The following is an 18737-nucleotide window of genomic DNA, read 5'->3' as shown; positions in this document are numbered from 1 at the left end:
TCTATTCATTGCTTTATATACTTGTATGATTCATTGTCGGTGTGTGTCTGATGTAAAGCACTCTGACACTATACGTTGCTATGTGGAGCACTTTAAAATAATTAAATAAATGTGAGGGGATGCTTTGGAGAGATGAGGATGCCATTGAAGGATGGTACTGTAGGAATTTGAGAGGATGGTAATTGGGAGGGCACCAACAAAGACGGCCATACCAGGCACCACTAGCGCTGAAGGCGGCCCTGGTCCTGAAGGAGGTGTGCACTTGTCAGTGTTTGCTGTGGTTCTCTGAGATTAGCTTGGTGAAGGTGGAATAGAGCCACATACGCTCCAGTTATTTGCCATCTTGACACCTGCGGGTGGCACGCCAAGATGTGGGACATTTGTAGCTACTGGTTCCATTTGGGGAAAATTGTGAGTTTGACATGGGTTGAGGAGCGTATTTAGAAAGCAACTTCTCCACTGACCAGGTAGTACGATTATGGGAACACCTTACTTCCCAGTGCTGTGGGGGAAGACGGTGCTCCCTCCTACAATGGAGTGCAAGATGGCAGCCGGATCAGGCACTCGCACCACAGTTACAAAAACTGACATTGTGTGGGCCATGAGAGCTGCAATGCAGCTGGCAGACGTGGCAATTTACCACTGTCCCTCAGAATATACCATCATCCCTCAATTTATAAGCACTTAGCTGTTAGGGCTAAATATGGAAGTTGTGTTTGTGAATTTCGTTGTTTCTGAGGTCAGGGAAGGTGGAAATCAATAAGGAAATAATGATTATACTTCAGGTTAGGTTAGCATAAGTTTATAAGGTTTCAGCTAAGGGTAAAGCGGGAGATATGGTAGCTTTTACCCAGGTTTTGAAAAGCTTTTCAGGTCTTATATAGAGAGAAAGAGGCAATAGGAAATAGAAATAAAGAAAGTAGTAATACTGAGGACTGCCTTAGGAGGTTTGAAAGTGGTATAGTCACAAGGATGTGTGTAGCAAGAAATTAAATGGGGATGGGACGTGTGAGAGAGTGGGAGGTGAAAGTGGATGGAAAAGCTGCACTTTTATTTGGAAAAGGTGTGTGGACATTGTAGGAGAATGGCGGCCTGCACTGTTTCCTTTCTGTGAAATTTGCACCGCGGGGGTGTACACCAGTGAAAATTGCAAACTATGTACATGTCACGTTATGTGAATTTCACAAAATTTCAAGAATTTTGCCACGTGAAATTTCACTCAATTCTGGGCACTGGCTCAAGCAGAAAATGTCACCCAGGAGTAAGACAACTCAAAAGTAGGCGGTCTTGCAGATATCGAATTACTGGAAACAAATTCTTTTGGTACATCTGTTAAGTGGTATCTGTAGAACTTGCAGCCTCAAATGCTGTTTTTTGCCCCCAGGCTGGGTCACACTCAATGAAGAAGCCCTCAGGACACACATGGGAAACAAATACAACATACCATAAAATAGCACGTTATCCCTCTTGGTCAAATATATCTATATTGATCAGGGATAGGAATTCAGCCTCCACTCGTACCACACACAGGGATAGAGCACCATGGAGGCTGCTAGCTGGATTTACTTCAAATTGAATAGAAACAGAGAAACCCAAGGGTACAGAGGATTACACCCTCAATGCTTCACTCCTGAATTCTGAAGCCTTGGCTACAATATACAAGTCATTTTTTATACTGAATCAAGTTGATGTGTACACCAATCTGAAACAATTTGTTCTAAAAACGGGAAGGGGTTAGTGGATCCAGATTTTGTGTGCTTTCCTGCATGTAAATGAGGATATTTTTTAAAATGTGTACTTGTCCTTGGCAATGGGAGACCCCTTCCCCATTAATTGTAAAACTGAAGAATGTGCCAGAGCAAGTAGGTATATTTATAATTTATTTTAGTCCTTTTATTGAATCCAGTGTATTTCGTATTCACAACTCTTTGCTCTTCAGAGTCATTCAAAGACGTAGTGCAAACAAAGAGCAAGAGATTTATATCATAGCTGCCAACACGTGTTTTCCCCAAAGATTGGCTTTTCAGCCTGGGGCTTCCTCAGGGCGTAAGTAGGTCATAAATCAAGGATTCTTATGATGTTCAATCAGTGTCCTAGACGAGGACGGTCTTTTTGTGTTCAAAGGGTTGAGATAATCTGTCAGCTATTCTGGAGCGAGTTTTCAATCGATGTCGGCAAATGCCGATTGAAAACTCGCTCTGTAGGGCTTATGGTCAGAAGTTGAGGATAGAGTAATGGCCTATGTCTGGCCCTGTGGATACAATACCTGTTAATCTGCAGATACCCCTTGTACCACAGCTACTTTGTGATTTGCATGAGGGAGAGAAAGGAGGTGGACATGGTGGTTTGTCTTGTGGAAGCCCATTGCAGAAAGCTACTAAATAACACAAGTAGTCTACGACACAAGTGATGTTGTAATGATGCCAGCAGAATGTGTGGCCACTTACACATCCACTGGTCACGTACAGGAGCTGAAGAGGGATAGTAACCAGACTCTCCTTAAAGATAAGCCCACCTGTGGTAGGAATAGTTGTGTTATTATTTGTTGTTTATAGACATTGTGAAGGGGAAACACTTGACAAAGTTAAGAGAGGACAGACTCCACAGGGGATTGTATTCCTCTTAATTCTACTACTCTCCTATGCCTTGCCTAATCATCATCAGCAAAGAATTATACAGCAAATCTCTGCTCTAAGTGGTAAACAGGTGTTCCCGTCCCACCGTCCTCCTCCGGCAGTATTCTCTAGCTGATGACTAAGCAACTTAAGTCATGGAATTGGGAATAACCTTTCCTGTGGATCCAAGGGAGTTTGGACAGGGTTCCCCACCCTGACATATGACAGGAATGACTACACACCACAGGTGTGCAGCTGCACCTTGGAAAAGACAACACCAATCAATATATAGTAAAAGCCATCATTTATTAGTCAAAGTAGGAACACATCAGTCCATAGAAATGTGATGTAAAATTTGGAAAATGTATTATGCTACACAAAAGGTAGAAAGGTAGAAGTACTAGCCCTAAGGTTCAACACAATCCAAAAAGTTACTTATACCCATTGGTAACGAGAAATCTTATGTCTCACGATCTCACCCCAGGGGCGCCCTCCATTCAGAGCTATCATTCTACGCTAGCGATCCCATGGGCTGGAGCCAGTGAAGTGTAGATGAGTATCTGGTTGAGGTTTATGTGGGATCCAAAAAGATGGCATCTTTGAGTGGAAAAAAAAACAAGAGCAAAAAAAACTGAATAACAGTGTTTTATTATTTCCAGTACGATATAAAGTTTAAACTGGGTGTCTAGGTAGAAATAACCTGAGGCAGATGACTTGGAGACCATACTGGTTGGCAACAGCAAATAAATGTAATATCTCCCTGCAAATCTATCTCTGTCTCATGTAGGATACTCTGTGTGACTTGGTAGTCATTGATAATTGTGCATATCAGTGCATATGGTGCATATCAGTCCCACATAATTGCCTTTGAAGGCCACAGCAATCCAGGCGTGTGGTGCACAAATACCAATCAAAGACACATGATGGCTGTGGGAACATAAACACGGGTAAAAACATTCCTAACAATAGGAAAAAGAACTGATTACCCAAGGATCAGACTAATAGGAACTGACGGATACAGTTAATCCCCAGTCCTTTCCCCACAGATAAAAAGGAACGGATCACAATTTGATCCAGTTCGCACATCAACTTACCCTATCTCACCTCACTCTACTGTAACCATGGATACGGAACTTTCATTTGGGGATGAGATCTTAGCTGAGATCCTCAGTGCACCATCTTTGCTGGCTGAAACTGTGGTAGCTCAAACAGTTAAAAACTCTGACGAATGGGAAGCACTATCAACAAAGAAGAAAGATCAGATACACACGGCCCTACATGGGGCATTTATGACAGAGTACCTCAGAAAAAACACCGCCCGAGAAGACTCATAGTCACCAACGAACCAAGATTGTTTCTTAACAACAAAGAGTTCCGTACTAATTGGTCATGCATGGCCTGGAAGTGTACCAAGGATTGGCTCATTTTAATCATCAACTCCGCCAGGCAGCTGGCTGATGCCCTCCTTGTTGAAATTCAACAAAGTGAATGCAGATTAAAAACAATGGTACAGTTATCAGTCTTCAAGAAGAAACTTGAAGAAATTAACAATGACCACTCCGAGCACAAAGACTACCTCACACAATCGAGGTTAACAAAACTGAGAAAAGATGTGCAGAAGTTTAGTAGAGAAACAGTGTATCCATACATAACGGACAAACACTATGACAAACCTGCACAACAGCAAACAGGCAGAAAACAAAGATTCAGACCTACTCCATTGAATTGGACTTTCAGCTCTGGGGATGAAAGGAGTGACACTAGCAGTGATGAAAGCTCAGGACAACAGCAGAATAGACAGCAGGGCTACTGCAAAACAATGGCACCACAACCACCACCCCCCTTTGGTTTTTGGCAACAACCTTACTTTCCACCAGGATTTGGCTTCCCACAAGGTCCCCAGCCTTTTTTATACCGGGGCGGGGCGGCGGCAGATGCAGAGGCCGACAAAAAAGAAGGAACACAAGGGTGCAGTGAGAGGACCAACCACCCACCACGGTGATGACCAGGAGCAAAGGGAGGGCGAACATGCCCTCAACAAGCAGGGAATAACCAACATTGTTAACCTCAGCAAGCATGTTCTGACTACTGATGAGGAAACAGTCCTATCAAAAGGACTGGGTTTCGTCCCTACACCAAAGAATGATGCCTTTGTACTCCACACAGAACTTGCACAGTTCTTCAGAAAACTTAAGCTACACGATTACTTTGGTGATAATTAAGACAAGACTGAAGAAGAAAAAACTACAACAGTACTTAGAAAGAAGTCAAAATTCCAACCACCAGCCCAGAACACCTCATGTCAAGCACTAGCTTTTGAAGAAGCAGTACTCAACGAAATCAAGGGGATCAACTTCCAGAGTACCAAGGGTTTCCAAAACCTTACGAAAAATGAGCACACAGCATTACAAAATTTGATGAACAACCATGATCTCATGATAAAACCCGCGGACAAAGGGGGAGCAATTGTGATTATGGACCAGGAGATGTACCAAGAAGAGTGTAAAAGACTCCTCTCAGGCACAGTTAGTTACGCCATACACAGAATTGATCCAACCACATCCCTCATGACGAGAATCAAAAATATGGTAGAGGAGGCCCTCACCAATGATTGGATTACTAGACAGGAGGCGGGTTTCCTTATTAATGAGGAACCTAGGATGCCTAGATGCTACACGCTCCCTAAGATCCACAAGAACCAGACCCCCCACCCGGAAGACCAATCGTATCCGGGATTGGATCAGTTCTGGAACCTCTTTCGCAGTTTTGCGATTGGTTCCTCAGACCGATTATGAAAAAATCACATTCCTACCTTAGGGACACCAAGGATGTCCTTTGCCTTCTCCGAGATCTGGAAATAGATCCTACAGAGAACCTTCTCATAACAATGGACATAGAGGCCTTATACACAAGCATACCACAGAGATGAACCTTTGAAGTGGTGGAACAAATTATCCTAAACATGGAGTGGAATTTCATCACTCCCCAACATTTTGTGATGGAATGTGCTGAATTAGCACTAACTGAGAATTTTTTCGAATTCGAAAACACCATCTACCACCAGATTACCGCTACTTCGATGGGCAGCACTTTTGCCCCAAGCATGGCATGTCTCTATGTCCAACAATTTGAGGAAGACCACATTTACAATCCTAATAATCCATTCCTGAAACACCTTAAGGTGTGGAAACGCTTTATTGATGATGTGCTGATTGTATGGCACGGAACCAAGGAAGAGTCAACAGAATTTGTCCAATGGGTCAATTCCAGGGACACCCATCTCAGATTCACACACACGATTGATTTGAACCACGCAATTTTTCTGGATCTAGACATTATCATAACCCAAGAAGGATTCACAACAAAGGTTCATAACAAAACCACAGATAAAAACAGTTTACTTCTCTATGAGAGCTACCATCCTAGGGCCCTGAGACAAAACCTCCCGGTAGGTCAGTTCCTCCGAATCCGAAGGAACTGCTCGAATACAACAACCTTTGAGGAGCAGGCTGAACAACTGGAAAATAAACTTCTAGAACGCCACTACCCGAGAAAAATGGTGAGACGAGCAAGGAAACGTGCCAGGAACAATCCAAGAGAGTCACTACTAGAGGATGTAACAAAAGGAGACACCAAAAGACCAGTTTGCATTACGACATACACTCCGATCTCAAACAAAGTACAAAAAATTGTGAGAAAAAACTGGCACATCCTCAATAGCGCTGGAAAACAGTGGCAGCCACCTTTATTTGCCTTTAGAAGGAACAGGAGTCTGCGCGACGAACTAGTACACGCAAAGAGACCATTGACCGGAGAAGAGGAACAACAAACCCTGTGGAGCCAACCACGGCCCGTCGGCCACTTCTCCTGTGGGAACTGTACATCCTGCGCACTCACTTCTAATACCAAGGAGGTAGACATAGGAACGGGGATCCCTTGGCAACTGCGAGAATTCAGTAATTGCAACACGGAGAACGTCGTATACCTCTTGAACTGCCCATGCGACCTCAAATACGTTGGCATGACCACCAGGAAAATCAAAGTGCGTATCAATGAACATCGGAGCACGATTCGGTGTAAAAAGACCAACACCAAACTGACTCGTCATTTCACTGGAAAAAACCATAAAGACACAGACCTGAAATGGATCATTCTGGAAGTAATGAAAAAACAAAAGTTTGACCTTACTAAAGCCCTACATGTAAGAGAACAACGCTGGGTGTTCCGTTTACGAACCTGGGACAAAGGGCTCAACAATGAAATACCATGGCTCCAAATGGGGCGTTGAAACCTCTAACAACCACCAGTAGATTAATTCACACTAACACATAGATGGAGTGTACCTGGTATACCATCACACGACACTGTGAAACCATCGGTACATGCAGGGCCCTGTCTTAAATGAGTTTACTTAAAATGGGCTGAGTCTACCTGGAATTATCACACTTAGCTGGCTTTTAAACTAAGCCAAAGTCGTGAGGCTAATAGGCCACAAGCCCTCCAAAGTCATCCTCCCCCAGCTGGAACCGTCTCTCACCCTGGCTTAACGCATGAATAGAAGTGATAGCGCAGACACTCAGCGCTAATACCCAACATTTGACATCCTTACCCTTATCACCCTTATTATGATCTTCCTTTGGAATACCTGTTTGCACAAGTGCATCAGAGCAAGTCCAACCGAAAACTGCCCGCTAGTACATGCACAACATCGCCCATCTGGGCAGTTCTAGACTCTGGGTAGAATATCCCCCCTTTGTTCTGGGCAATCAGCCACTCACCCGTTCACACACTGGGTGCTTCGCAGTCACGCACCAGTCACACACAGAGCAGACGTGTACTTCTGCCCCTTCTGCAAAATCTCGCCCCTCTGGGCAGCTAAAAAATCTAGGTAGAATTTCACCTTGCATCACAGTAATTGGCCGCCCACCCGTTTCCACATCGGGTGCCTTGGCAGTCACGCACCAATAGCACACAAGAGCATGCGTGTACTTTTGCCAATTTAAAAATAGGCACTGTCGCGTAGGGCACGGACCACCGCGCAATTTTCCTCAGTGATTTCCGTCACGCGCTTCACTTCTCTAATCTGAGCAAGTGCGTAACTCCATCATTTTGAAGGCACTCGCGCTTCAGGACACAGGAAGTAGTGCTCCGGGTTTATTCACACTGAGCATGTGCACAGTGCGGCCATGGATGAATCAGGCTTCCTCTCCAGGGACACAGGAAACCACGCACCTGATTTCACTTAGCACCACTTAAAACCAATTTGCTTAAGTGAGCAGACTATGAAAGCACAACGGCTCTCCACCCAGTCCTACACCGGGGAGGAACGGGAGCAGTCGCCTAAGATCCACGCAGGAAACTTTCCTTGAGGCAGTAAGGGTGTGAATGAGATCGGATTGAATGCAAGTACTTTGGGGCAATTAGAACAATTGAGGATGAATGTTCTGTGTGTTTGTACTTGAAAAACCATAATTCTCATGCCAGCTGTGATCTATATGTTTTTTCCACAGGTTCTGACAAACAGGGTTTCCCCTCCCCTCTTCCCATGGGGCCAGTAGCTTTGGTTTTTAGGGTAAGAACAGTGAGACACATGCTCTCACCTTTGCATCCCCATCATGTACACAAATTGAGTGGCACATGTCACATGAGTAGTCACTCACACAGAAACTGGATCAGTGCATGTATTGAGTTCAGTTACTTGCCACTACTACGGTCTGTTGTTATATATTTTTTTCTCTCCCTACATTTACTTTTACAGGCTTGAATCTAGGAGCCATCCAATTGTGGAGTTTGACAGTGATCACGCCCACACAGTGGTACACTCTTGCCACTTTTGGTAAGAACGGAGCCCCCATTTACATATTTAGGTCCTGATGAATGCCCTGGACCCTCCTGGGCCAAGACGGCAGAAACATGTCGACCTCTAAACACAACGGTTAGGGGACACTAATTCCCCCACATACCATCACCTGCTTTTAAACATCATATAGTTACCTTTCACAATAAAAAACACAATGAGGATAACTATAATGATATTTAATCTCACTCACTCATACACGGGCCCCCACTTAGTTTAGAAGCGCATCCCTGTCGTCAGGTGTATGCCCGCCCTCTATCAAACCAAGGTTTTAGAGGGCGAGGATTGGTCAATGATGAAGCATGACACCAGGTGGTGTGTGAGACCAGTCCGTTACTTTTTGTGAGATGTCCCCACTCACAATATAACTCAAACCTTATAGTGGTTATCACTTTAGGAGCAGCTCTTTTGTGGTTAAACAAAAAAGCACAAATACCAATAACATAACATAACACTAGAAAGAACAAAACATTGACTTTCGTGACAAAAAGCACAAAGCATTAAAATGCTTAAAAAACGGTAAAATGTACCTTGACCTCATATCTTTTTACGATTGAATTGTTTTTTACCTACATTAATTGTGTCTACCTCTTTACAGGAGAAAGCTCCCCTTTGCCCCTATTCAGTATTTCCACAGCCTACCTCCCCCTTCACTCATCGATTGTTAATGTCAATGTTTTTTTTTGTGCCACTTGTTCTGTTAAGTTTTATTTGGGTTACTCTTGTTTTTTTTGTATTTTTACGTGCAGCGCTGTAACGCTTTTCCTGCCTTACCCTTGATCAATTTTAGAGCATGAGGTTAAAACTTCCCTCTTTGTAATAGTTTTTAGAAGCCATGTGGGTAGCTCGAAATCCGTGTCCAGTTGGTACAAACCCTGGAGTACCAGACTTGTGTTCAAGAAGAAGGCACAGCCCTAAAGACTGGACAAGTAACTATTCTGCATAAAAAAAAGAATAATTAGGAACAGACCGCAAGGCGAGCAAGAGACTTTGGATTCCAGAGAGTAAATATGTTCTACCGCCAGAGGAGCGCTGCTGCGTGGAGAGAAGTACATTGCGCAGGAATCCAAATTGTTACACAGGGAGTTAGTGTTCACACATGGAAAACTTTAGTTTCTTTATTCAATTAGATTATTCCCATCATAAATTAAAGGGACAACGTTTTTTTTCAGCTTGAATGCTTTTGACATGAACACAAAGCATGATTTTTGGTACGCGCCCAAAAACACTTGGCAGGCGCGCTGCCTCTCCGCTTGGAAGCCATTCACACACACAATTGCTACCGGATTCATTCTCTTTTGTGAGTACAAGTGTCTTGTGTAATTCTTCGTCCCACAACTGTGATAAATGGCCCCTTTTCGAGCTGTCCTCTCTGGAGCTCTCTCTTGCCTGACAATGATCTCAGGTGGCAGTCGGTAGGCAGAGGGCACAGGAAGGCGTAAACAAAGGGAGTAAAGAGTTGGTGCCCAGTACTGTAATAGGAGGTGAGCTACTTTCTGTTCAAGTGTGTCCTTGTGTGCAAGATAAAAGAGAAGAGGCATCCAGACAAGACTCTGAATGCAGCTTTTAAAGCTCAGGGCCCTTCTCCGAGGGCCTCAATATTTAGGAAGGTAATACCACACACGACAAGTACCAAAAGTGGGGTATTTGCCAGGTGCAGAATTAACCCCCCCCAACGATGCTTAGTTGGTCGAAAAAATAGAGATAATGGGCCAGATGTATCATGCTAAATTGCGATTGCAAACGCTGAAAGTCGCTGTGTGCAATGTAGGTAAGCATAAACCTACTCGCAAAATAAGGAATCGCAAAATTTGCAACTCCCTATTTTGCACATGCATTTAGAGAATCGCTATTTGCGATTCCCTAAATGCTATTCTAATAGACTTCGCAAATTGCTGTAAGGAATCGCAATTTACCACCAACTTCAAGTTGGTAGTAATTTGTGATTTCCTCGAAAAAAGCACTTTTTTGCTTTTTTCAAAGTGCCATGCGGCACACATACATGCTCTTAGGGCATGTATGTATGCCACATGTGCACACATGCACATTTTAGGGGTGCGACAGGGTGGTCTTTTGGAATTCTTGCACCCTTGAAATTGCGTGCACAATTTGCTAGTACCTATTGGGTACTCGCAAATTGCGCGTGCATTTCCCAATCATTCCTATCGGCCTCTTGGCCCATAGAAATGAATGGGAATTCATTACTTATTTGTTACTCGCAATTCACGAGTCGCAAATAAGGAATGCGTAGGAATCGCTATTTCAAATGCGAAACCTACCTACATAGCAGTTTGCGAGTCCTTTGTAGCGATTTGCAAAAAATATATATATATCTACAACACCCGAACAGGCACAGACTTGATTTGTCCAAGCCTCTGAAGAAGGAGTTTCATAACTCGGAAACGCCTCAGACATCGAGGACCAACAAGCTGCTTTGAATATCGACACACAGGAGGACGTTTTACCAATAAAAAGCTTGAAATTGCAACTGGCTGCTGAGTGCTTCTTGCCGAAGGGAAAACTTGTGAGCATGCGATATCTGGCGGTGGCTCCGCCGCCGAGAGTGCACCACCCCTTCATCCCTTGGGGCCACGGGGATTTGAATTTTCCGAGTCCTCTATGTGGGAGGCCATACTGGACTAATAACCTACTCCGTGTGTCGAGGCCCATCCAGGGGCTTACAATCTTATCAACAGTGCTAACAGTGCCATCATCGATGAAAGAACTGTTCTGGAACTACCAAATCCACAATTCTTTGCACAGCACTCATTTGAGCAGACCCATCCAGGAGCGTGGCAATCTAAATATAAAGAGTGGGTCGGACCAGAACAGGCTCAGACTTGATTTGTCCAAGCCTCTGAAGAAGTAGTTTCATAACTTGGAAACGCGTCAGGCATCGAGGACCAATAAGCTACTTTGAATATCGACACACAGGAGGACGTTTTACCAATAAAAAGCTTGAAATTGCAACTGGCTGCTGAGTGCTTCTTGCCGAAGGACAAACTTGTGAGCATGCGATATCTGGCGATGGCACCGCCGCCGACAGTGCACCACCCTTTCATCCCTGGGGGCCAGGGATTTTGAATTTGCTGAATCCTCTATGTGGGAGGCCATACTGGATTAATAACCTACTCCGTGTGTCGAGGCCCATCCAGGGGCTTACAATCTTATCAGCAGTGCTAACAGTGCCATCATCCATGAAAGAACTGTTCCGGAACTACCAAATCCACAATTCTTTGCACAGCACTCATTTGAGCAGACCGATCCAGGGGCGTGGCAATCTAAATATAAAGAGTGGGTCGGACACAGGCACAGACTTGATTTGTCAAAGCCTCTGAAGAAGGAGTTTCATAACTCCGAAACGCATCAGGCATCGAGGACCAACAAGCTGCTTTGAATATCGACACACAGGAGGACATTTTACCAATAAAAGCTTGAAAATTGCAACTGGCTGCTGAGTGCTTCTTGTCGAAGGGCAAACTTGTGAGCATGCAATATATATATATACATTTTTCATCTTTTTTATACTTCGGAGTTTTGATACAGTCAAAGAACGGGTGGTTGTAGCAAAAATAAATAGCGTTCACTAGGGCATACACATACTAGGATGATTCTGTGCAAAGATTAAGACTACTTGTTGTTCATAACTTTGTAGGCTACACCAGGGTTAAAGATCGTACATGAGAGTATGCAATATTGCGACCAAACGATTATTCGTTGACATGGATATTATACAATTCTTGTTGGAAGGGCGATCCCCGGGGGGTTACAGACCACGTTCCTGACCACCCCGTGACCCGCCTCTCCCAGAACCAGGCCGAGCACCGGCGATGAGGCCCCCTCAGGAAGGGGGGGTCTCGTACTTAGGCTCGCACGCGCTGAGCTTGCACTACTTGACAAAGAGACACCACACAGTAGGTTTCAGTAGACGGAGACCTTTATCAAAGATTCGTTGGACCTTTATGATCCGCAAGGTAGTCTCTGGTCGGTACAATAAGCTTGGTAATTCTTGCACAGGGGGGTTGGGGTAGCGGGACAGTTCTTGGTTCAGAGTCAATGCCGAGTATCCTTCGCACAGCTCTCAATCCTCGAGCCGGGGGACACGGTGCAGTCTCGGGTCCAGCCGGACCAGTGTGCTCTCGAGCCACGACCACGTCCGCAGGGCTCTGGCGGGAAGGAACTGTCGATCGGGTGATCTTCGGGGAGCCGCGATTCACTCGGCAGGCTCAGCCGGGCTTGAGTTGGTGGGAGCCGCGAGTCTCTCAGCAGGCTTCGATGGTCTTAGGGTCGGGGGAAGCCGCGAGTCTCTCAGCAGGGCTCCAGTGTTCTTAGTGTTCTCGGGAGCCGCAACGTTGTCAGCAGGGCTCAGGTGATTTCCAGGGATCGGGTAGCGTCTTTTCCTTCAGGTTTCGTCGAGCCGCGACCAGGTCCGCAGGGCTCTCGTAGTTCCAGGTCTTCTTTGGCCCAGTCCCCTCAGCACCCACTGTTATACGCCTTCTTCCCTTTGAAGTCCAGCGTCCTCACAGAGAGGGGTCTTGGCGTCGGGGGGCGGTGTGTTGGGATTTCCTGTCGCTCGGCTCTTTGTTCCTTTGAAGTAGGGCCGGGAGGGACTCCAGACACCCAGCATGTGGGGAGCCAGCTCCCTGGGGGCCCGGAGGGCGATCGAAACCCTCCATTGAGAGGAGATCAGAGGTGCGACAGAGACTACTCCTCCCTGTCTTGCTTGGGGGGTTCCCTCTCCCTTGGCCTGGGCATGGCGCGTCTAAGGTCTAGGTTTCGCTGGGGCCCTGGGTCGGCCATCGGAACATCGGGACATGGTGGCCGGGGGTCTCTGACCAGGGATCAGGGGGGGTTGCATGAGTCGGGTTGGGGGGACTAATGGTCAGGGGGGTCCACGCCACGAGGCCGGTCCCACAATTCTCTGTCTAAATTGTTGTGTGGTGCACCTGTGCTGTTGTGTTAAAATTGTTATATTCCTGTATTGGAATTAGACTGTGACAGTGGGTGTTTGTCAGTGTGCACACACGCTTTTGAGTAGTTCCAAAGTATACATATACACATTAGGGATAGCAAGTTAGGTGCTGAGGTCTCTAGGGTTCCACTGTCCAGCCTCTTTTGACAACCACCTGTTCTTTGACTGTATCAAAACTCCGAAGTATACAAAAAAATGAAAAATGTTAGATCTCAGCCTTCCAATGCATTTGCTTCTATATTTGGTCTACGCAAATGTACCATTTTACCACTGAAATTGCCCATTGAACATGCTTTCAGGAATAATAGTGTACCACAGTCCAGAGTCTGCCATTACTCATACAATAATTTTTTCCACCAAATGTGACTCATTTAGTTACTTTTCCAATTTGCATATCTTGCACATTTCCAAATGCACTACCTTCCTCTTTATCCCAAAAATGTGTTGCTTTATGTTTACTTACTCTTTCTCATTCTCACATTTTAATTTGCTCAAATGGACTCGACAGCCACCTTCCTTGCACACATGTTCTGCTGCTGGAAAACTCTTACTTTTTGTAGTATTAGCTGCAGGGCCACACTGCAACACTCTGAAGCCTCAGCTTTCCTTGTCCTAATTGTACTAAGAAATCACTGGCTAAATACATCGTGGCTCAATGCAGAATATGTACTGACGGGGCTCTGATCCTATTTTAACCAAATCGGTGCTTCATTGTTTGGGGATATGCGACATTTGTGTGCTACAATATAGGAGCTGAAGCACTTCTCCTGTTATTGTCCTTTTTTTATGTTATTGACTCCACTGAACTGAAAACAGGAACTTGGCTGAATAAAGCCCTGCCGCATGTAGTTCACACTACCTGGAGCAGCAATGGTGCTTTTCCAAGGTTATATTTTATGACCTAATTTCCAATGGTATAAGCACATTGAGGTGACAATGAAGAAGCTGGAGGAGGGGTTCCATCATTAGTTATTTTTGTCAATGCATGAGGATATATCATGTGATCTTCTTTGAGTCTATGAATAAGGCATGTTTTCACTGTCCTTCCTCTACGATTATGTTGTTTCCTCACTCTCATCTTCGGCCTCTCAGCAACATGCAGTCATATCACCATGGTCCATAGGGACAATGGTAGCGGCTTTATATTGCCACTGCTGTGATCCGCCTATCGCCAACGGTAGATGTGTGCAGGGAAGAGGCTGGCACCCCTTCACATCCTGCGTATGGTCATAGTCTGGACTGGACATTCTTTCACTCATGCATTGCCCTAGCAGGGAACAGTCTAAAGAGCTGCTGTTAGAGCTGGATGGGTTGCCAAGACGCAGCCATGAAAGCCTTCATATCCCAATCTAGTCATGGCCTCTTGCATTGTGGGCAAGTTTGAATATTTTTGCCTGCCTTGATTTGGCTTCTAGTGTGTAATAGGGCTACGGTTTTCCTTCTGCTGGATTCTCTACCCCTCTCCATTTTCTCTCCTGAATTGATCAGTGTAGACATATCTTAGGAAATACAGTCATGGTGCCACCTCGCTGCCTTCAGCATGACCTCTACTAACTCTCCACTGCTCTGTCACATGCATTTCACCTAGACACATCACTGCTTTCACTCTGCTTCGGGCCCCCCAGCACCAGAAAGCAGGCTTCAGTCAGAGGGCACCCACCTCAATCCACAACCTGGTCCAGGCCCTCATCATTCTTGGTGAACTCTTTTTTTTTTTTAACTCTTTTTTATTAGACAAGCTCAAGAGACAATACAATAATATCCATCATAGCATGCATAGTTGAATTTAACTTACATTCTGTGGGAAAATATGGGAGTGGAAGGAGGGAACAACAATTCACAATCGGTAAAGACGGATATCTAGTGGACCATCCCTTCATCGATATTTCGAGCCCCTGCGGTCTATTCATGACTCTCCAGTGACCCCCTGTATACACGCCATGGTATCCAAACTTTCTCCCATTTTTTGAGTGACCTCTGTTTCTATAAACTGTTTCTCCCGCCCTCTGGCACCAGTCCAAATTCCTTTCCCACTCCGTCACCGAGGGGGGAAGCGGCGCACCACATCTCTTGGCGATTGGTGAACTCTTTTGATCCACTGGCTCTAGTGGCTTTGCTGTCTCACATGTAAGGATCCCTGCACATACATCCCTCTTCCTTCCTCAAACGGGGTAGAAGCTATATCAACTCCCCTGAAAATGCCCACCTCTAAGCCCCTTATCCATATGGTCATTGTTTTTCCTGGTTCAGTGAGAAAAGAAACCCATGGTGGCATGCCAATGTGAAAGCTACTCTGACATGATGTACCTACTCTGGTTGGGGCCGATTCACAGAACTAACTGAAGACAAAATCCTAAACGTACTACTTTTGGTATTCACAGAAGGCATTTAGTAATAGTAAAGTTAGGATTTTGTCTTAAGTTTGACTAAAGACAAACTTAAGACAGACTTAAGACAGACTTAAGACAAACTTAAGACAAACTTAAGACAGGCTTAAGACAAATTTAAGACAGACTTAAGACAGACTTAAGACAGACTTAAGACAAACTTAAGACAAAATCCTAACTTAAGTCTGTCTTAAGTCTGTCTTAAATCTGTCTTAAGTTTGTCTTTAGTTTGTCTTAAGTCTGTCTTAAGTGTGTCTTAAGTCTGTCTTAAGTTTGTCTTAAGTCAAACTTAAGACAAAATCCTAACTTTACTACTACTAAATGCCTTCTGTGAATACCAAAAGTAGTAAGTTTAGGATTTTGTCTTGTTAGTTCTGTGAATCGGGCCCGTTGTGTCTGTGTGTGCGAGTGCAGTGGAAGCTTGCACTTCTGCTGCCTGTAGTATCCTACTCTTTGCGTAGTTGAGGAGTTTGAGAAAACTTTTTTGTTTCATAAAAGCCCAATGGTAAGTGTATTTAACTGTTACTTTAAAAAAAAAATAGTTCAAAGGTGCGGACCAGAAAAACACCCACCTTTTTTATGTCCCCTTGCTCAATGTGGCATTATCGCACAGCTGTCTGCAAGACCTATTGTTGCCAGTTCTTTAAAATATATTTGGGGTAGACATGGGCACCACCCAAAAAAGCATTACTCTCTCACCTATTATTACTCCTTCCAGGAAGTGGTTCCATTTCAATTTATGATGGACTATTTTACATTTCCAAAGTACACTCAATAATCCCATTGCTGTCATATTCAATTCTTTATCTCTTATATGTATTCTATACAGAATTTAATAATGTACGCTCTTTTCCCAAGCATTGGCGTAGTCGATAGGGCAGGCTTTAATGTGATAGACAGCATTTGTGAATGTAATGCATGTAAAAAGCATTTGTGTATGTCTTTTTTCATGTGTTATCACATAAAAGCCGGACCTATTGCCTTTGCCACTGCTTGTTAAACTTGCATGCCTTGGGCCAAATATTTTCTTAAATGGAGGGTATCATTATGAAAATGTAAAAACCTCAGTGGCACACTGAACAACGAAATATAATCAATGTAATGGGGCAAACCACAGGAACACAGAAAGGCTTGCAGCACTGCCTTTTTATTAGGGGTGGGCGGAATTTGCGAAATCCACTTTCGCAAATTATCGCGAAAATGTTAAAAATTATCGCAAACACGCGGAAATATTGCGAAGATGCGGAAGTTTTTTTCCCGCATGTTCGCGAGATTTTCTGCATGGTTGCGGCTCGCCAACTTACCCATGTGGTTGCTCGCGGGCGCGGCCATCTTGTTTTCAGTTGTCTCGCGGTGCATGATCGCGAGAAGAAAGACGTGATCGCGCGACGAATGACGTCACTGCGGGCGCGAACTGTCGCGAGACAGCGCAAATGGCTAAAAACAATACAACATCTCATGGAGAACGCGACCGCATCAAGAAAACTTGTCGGCGAACGCAGGGATTCAGGTAAGGCGATCGCGCGCGCGCGAGAATGTATTATTTTATAGCGCGAGCAAGAAACAAATTATCGGCAAGCTGCGGAATGCGGAAATTTTGACATTTTCGCGCTCTCCGCGGAAAGCGAAAATGTCAAATTATCGCAATTTCCGCGAACGGAACGAAATTTTCGCCCAGGCCTACTTTTTATGGCTGATTTCCATTCATTGTGTGCCATGTGACAGTGACACCACCTGCATTGATTCTTCAGAAACCTCAAACAAAGAATCGATTTGGCTTCTCTTCAGGGCCATACTGGGAACCCAAAGCAGCCCTGGCAGGTTTGACGGACCAGCCCCTGGTGGGGGGTGAGGGGGGGGGGAGGGCGGGGGGAGGCAAGTGTGAGACACTGCTGCTTGTTACTGTGGACTGATATTAAAGCACCACTGCAAAACCGGCCCCCAGTAACAGAACCGGCCCCCACCGCTGCAGAACTGGACCCCACCCTGCCAGCCTCCCAGGGAAACACCTGGTGCTTGCTACGGCCAGTCCGTCCCTGCTTCTCTTCCATGCCCCAGTCCTGAACCTGCCTTGATATTTGGAGAGCCAGCACATAAATAAACCATTCCGCAGCAAGTGATATTAATCATGCGACCTAGAAAAATTCCGAGCTTGATGCTGCAGAGCCCTTGTGAGACATACACAATTGACAACCTCCTCCACTAAAACCACATAGTTTGCTGCCTTCAATCAATCATATTTTAAGAATTCTTCAGTCCGGACACCCTATCAGTTAAGATAAAACAATGCACAAGCAGTCTTCCTGCAAGGCATTTATTGATCGCCAGCATAAGATTGCAATTTAATATTTACCAAACATGCATAAAGAAGTAGTCTGTTTTTCAGAAGCCAAAACAGAGTGCTTTTCTCTATGGACCTAATTAAGGTAAATGTGATAGACTTGTTGACATTGTTAAATGTCACTGACCCAGTGCATTAGCAATTAAAACACATTTCAGACATACAGAATTCAAGGGCGTATCTTGCAGGTTGCTGAGCTAGCAGCTATATGCGTCTCTGCATGCTGATGTTGCAGTGAACAAGAAGGAAGACCACCCCCCCCCCCATAGACTGCTATGGAACACTTTGCTATTGAAATCATTTATTTATATTTTTAACTATTTTAAATAATGTAATTTAGCATTATTTCCTATGGAGTTTTATTTTAAGCCCCGATCTCCATTATTTCCTTTGATAGGGTGTTGCAGTATCGGTGGTTGGTCACGTGTAGTACTGGACTTAGTACAAAAGTGTAAGTTACTACAAAAGTGTAACTTACTGCTGAAGTGCAGTTTGTGAATACCAAAAGTAGTAAACGTACTCAAATGTGTTACCTTTGTGAATCAGAGTCAAAGTGGCCCAGACG

This window comes from Triturus cristatus, chromosome 5_2 (assembly GCF_964204655.1).
Source record: "Triturus cristatus chromosome 5_2, aTriCri1.1, whole genome shotgun sequence".
NCBI lineage: Eukaryota > Metazoa > Chordata > Amphibia > Caudata > Salamandridae > Triturus > Triturus cristatus.
This window is presented reverse-complemented; position numbering follows the sequence as displayed.